Source organism: Belonocnema kinseyi, chromosome 5, assembly GCF_010883055.1.
Source record: "Belonocnema kinseyi isolate 2016_QV_RU_SX_M_011 chromosome 5, B_treatae_v1, whole genome shotgun sequence".
Lineage (NCBI taxonomy): Eukaryota > Metazoa > Arthropoda > Insecta > Hymenoptera > Cynipidae > Belonocnema > Belonocnema kinseyi.
The window spans coordinates 81,398,955-81,403,842 of NC_046661.1; the positions used below are offsets into that span (position 1 = coordinate 81,398,955).

At 19.2% G+C, this 4,888-nt stretch overlaps 1 protein-coding gene across 1 annotated transcript in view; it reads right to left on the reverse strand.

Moving 5' to 3' along the window:
• The window catches only part of LOC117172713 (F-box only protein 11), a 66,584-nt gene that overhangs the window by 11,187 nt on the left and 50,509 nt on the right, over positions 1–4,888 (reverse strand). The gene's annotated exons all lie outside the window — the stretch shown is intronic.

The window sequence follows — 4,888 nt, forward strand, 5'->3', positions numbered from 1 at the left end:
TTCATTTACCAAAAAAGTTCTATGGTTCACAAAAAAATTTTGTTCAATGGAAAAAAGAGGTTGGTAATGTAGGAATCCCACTGTGTCGCATGCCCTTAAATCACAAAATTTTAATTAAAAAATTAATTTAAAATAATTTTTCAACTTATGAAGGATAAATTTTCAAACCAAAACGAAACAGCTAAATTTTCAAACGAAAAAATAAAATTTAGACACATAAATTTTTAATTAAATAGATGAATCCTTAATCAAAATGATAAATTTTCAATAAATAAAGATGAATTCAAACCAAATAATTAAATTTTCAACTAAAATAAAAAAATTTTAACCAAAAATGGAATAAACCAATTTTAAATAAAAAAAATAAATAAATTTTAAACCAAAAAATTATAATTTTAAACATATAAATTAAAATCTTAATTTTCTAACTAAAAAAAGAACGAATTCTTAACAAAATACATAAATTATCTACTAAACAGTTAATTTTTCAACTCATGAAGAATAAATTTCCAACCTAAAATAGAACCGCTAAATTTTCAACCGAAAAAATAAAATTTAGGCAAATAAATTTTTGATAAAATAATTTAATCCTGAAACAATATTTTAAATCACAAAACTTTAATTAAAAAATTAATTTTAATTAATTTTTCAACTTATGAAGGATAAATTTCCAAACTATAATAGAACAGCTAAATTTTTAACCAAACAACTAAAATTTAGGCAAACAAAGTTTTTTATAAAATAGTTGAGTCCTCAACCAAAATGATGAATTTTCAATCGATAAGGATTATTTTGAAACCAAAGAGTTAAATTTTCAACTAAAATAAAAAAAAATTTAACCAAAAATGGAATAACCCAATTTTAAATTAAAAAAATAGAAAATGTAAACCAAAAAATTGAAATTTTAACCAGTTATATTAAAACAACAAAAACATACGTTAACCAAATAGTTGAATCCTCAACAAAAATATAAATTTCGAAAGAATATTAATTTTCTAACTAAAAAAAAAAACGAATTCTCAACAAAATACATGAATTATCTACTAAACAGTTAATTTTTCAACTCATGAAGAATAAATTTCCAACCTAAAATAGAACCGCTAAATTTTCAACCGAAAAAATAAAATTTAGGCAAATAAATTTTTGATAAAATAATTGAATCCTCAAACAAAAACATAAATTTTAAATAAATAAAAATTAATTTTAAACCAAATATTTAATTTTTAACTGAAATACAATTTTTTCCTCCAAAAATGGAATAATTCAATCTTGATTGAAAACAAAATTTTTTAACCAAAAAATTTCAATTAAAAAATTCATTTTAATTCATTTAATTTTTTTTCAACTTATGAAAAATAAATTTCCAACCAAAAAAATAACAGCTACATTTTCACTTAAATTTAAACAAATAAAATTTTAACAAAAAAGTTAAATCCTAAAACAAAATGATGAATTTTCAATAAATAAATATTCATTGCAAACCAAATAGTTAAATTTTCAACTAAAATAGATATTTTTTAACGAAAAATGTAATCCAATTTTGAGTTTAAAAAACTAATTTCAAAATTAATTTTCAATGATGAATTTCAAAAGATATAGATTCATTTTTCTAACAAAAAAAAAATGAATTTTCAACAAAATACAGGAATTATCTACTAAACAGTTAATTTTTTAACTTATGAAGGATAAATTTACAAACTAAAATAGAACAGCTACATTTTCACCGAAAAACTAAAATTTAGGCAAATAAATTTTTAATAAAATATTTAAATCCTCAACCAAAATGATAAATTTTCAATCAACAAAGATTAATTTTCAACAAAAAAAAGTGAAATTTTCAACTAAAATAGATATTTTCTACCAAAAATGTAATCCAATTTTGAGTTTAAAAAACTAATTTCAAAGATGAATTTCGAAAGAAGAAGTTTCTTTTTCTAACAAAAACAAGACGAATTTTTAACAAAATAAACGAATTATGCACTGAGCTGTTAATTTTTCAACTTATGAAGGATAAATTTCCAACCTAAAATAGAACAGCTAAATTTTTAACTGAACAATTAAAATTTAGGCACATAAATTTTTAATAAAATAGTTGAATCCTCAACTAAAATGATAAATTTTTAATCAATAAAGATTAATTTTAAACCAAATAGTTAAATTTTCAACTAAAATACAAATTTTGAAACCAAAAATGGAATAATAAAATTTTGATAATAAAAGAAAAATATTTTAAACAAAAAAATTGAAATTTTAACCAGTTAAATTAAAAGAAAGAAACAAAATAGTTGAATCCTCAACAAAAATAGGAATTTGGAAAGGGTATTAATTTTCTAACTAAAAAAAAAACAACTAATTCTTAACAAAATACATGAATTATCTATTGAATAGTTATTTTTTCAGCTTATGAAGGATAAATTTCCAACAAAAAAAAAACAGCTACATTTTCACCAGAAAATCTTAAATTTAAACAAATAAATTTTGAACAAAATAGTTGAATTAAAAAAAAAAGATGAATTTTCCAACAAGAAGAATTTTCTACCACAAAACACGAATTTTGAACCCAAAAATGATGAATTTTCAATAAATAAATATTCAATGTAATTTAAAGAGTTAAATTTTCAAATATAACAGATATTTTTTTGACCAATAACCGAATCATCACATTTTGAATTAAAAAAATTAATTTTCAAAATTAATTTTTAAAGATTAATTTTTATAGCCAAACAAAAACAAACGAATTCTTAACAAAATACATGAATACTATTAAACAATTAATTTTTAAACTTATGAAGGATAAATTTCCAACAAAAAAAAACAGTTAAATTTTCAACTAAAAACCCAAAATTTTAACAGATAAATTTTTAATAAAACAGTTAAATTAAAAAAAAAAAACCAATTTTTCACCAAGAAGAATTTCATACCACAAAATACGAATTTTAAAACCGAAAATATAATTTTTCAGCAAAAATATGAATTTTCTATTAAGAAGTTCAATTTTCCTAACAATAGTTTGATTTTCAAACAATTTGTTAAATTCTATAATGCAGTGTTGAATTTTCAATCGAAAAAGACGATTTTTCTACAAAACAATTTAATTTTCAACCCGAATTATGAATCTTAAAAAAAATGATTTAAAAAAAACTAGAATAGGTTTGAACAAAGCAGTTGATTTTTTAACAAAAATCAGACAAATTTTCAACAAAATAATTCAATTCTCAACCAAAACAGATTCATTTTAACCAAACATTTGAATTTTTAACCAAAAAGTATGCATTTTCAGCCAAATAGTTGAACTTTCAACCAGGAATGATCAATTTTCAATTAAAATGATCAATTTTGCATCAAAAATGAAATAATTTAAAAAAATTAATTTGCAAACAAAAAAACAAACTAATTTTCCACAAAATAGCACAATTTTGTGATCAAATAATTAAATTTTCAAATAAAATGATGAATGACCAACAAAAAAATTTTTGTTTAATAAAGTAGTTCTAATTTAAACCAAATAGTTTGAACTTTCAACAAAAAAAGATTAATTTTCTAGTAAATAATTCATTTTGTTTAAAATAGTTTAATTTTTAACCAAGCAATTCAATTTTCAACCAAAAATATGAATTTTCAACGCAAAATTTAACTCTTCAACTAAAAAACAGGATTTTTTTTTTAAATTGACATACGTTTAAACAAAATAAGTTTTAGAAAAATAGTTAAAATTTTAATAAAATAGTTGAATTTTCAAATAAAATTATGAATCTCCAACAAAAAAAAAATTTTTTCTTGAATTAGTTCAACTTTAAAACAAATAGTTGAATTTTTTATTTAAAAAAAAAAAGAATTTTTAACAAAATATTTAAATTTTTAATAAAATAATTAAGTTTTCCAAAAATTTAAACAAAAAATTGTCTTATTGGGTGAAGATAATAATTTCTCAAAAAAATGACATTTTAGAACTAGGCATTAAAAATTGAGTTTTTTATATCAATCTTAAATAGTATATTTTTCATTTTTAATTTCCAATGTAATATTTTTAAAAAGTACGATTTTTATTTCAATATTAAAAAAAATTCATTCCAATTAAAAAAGATTTAAATGGAAAGTTGCTAAAAATAAAAATAGTAGATCAAAATAAAAGATCTGAAATTAATATCAAAGTAACTGAATAATCTCTTTAATTCTGAATGATAAAAATTTTATAGTTTTAAATTTTCATGTTTAGCGTTAAATTAAAAATTTTCCTCTTTCATAACTTTTAACTTTTCAATTAAAATTAAATAAAAAATGGTTGATTTTTTCACGTATAAATTATAAAACTTAAAAATTGTTAATATTCAAACGCTTTAAATTTACTTCAAATAATTGAAATTTGAAAGGGTTTGAGTATTAAAAAGTTCTAATTTTCATTTTGAACGTTTATTTAAGAATAATTCAATTTTTTAATTTTATAATTGAACCTTTTTTCTTTTTGAACGATGAAAATCATGGTGAATTTACTTTTCAATCTTAGAACTTTTTTTATGCAATAACAATTTAAAATTCTAGAACTTCGGCAGAAGCTTTGACATTCAATTTAATTTTCAAATTTAAAATTTTCAAGTCTAAATCGTTGCAAATTAAAAATGTTTTAAATAAAAAGTTTTCTAATTTAAATTAATTGATTTTGAATGCTTTCAATTGAAAAATAATGCAATTCCAATTCCTTTGAATCCTAAGTAATCCAATTTAAAAATAATTATAATCTGAAATAATTCAATTTCAATACTCTTCAATTCAAAATGAAATTGTTCAATTAGAAACGTTTTGAATTAGAAACATTCCAATCGAAATATTGTCCTTTTACAAAATTGTACATAATCCAAAATTTTTTCATTTGCAATTTTTTAAATTGAAA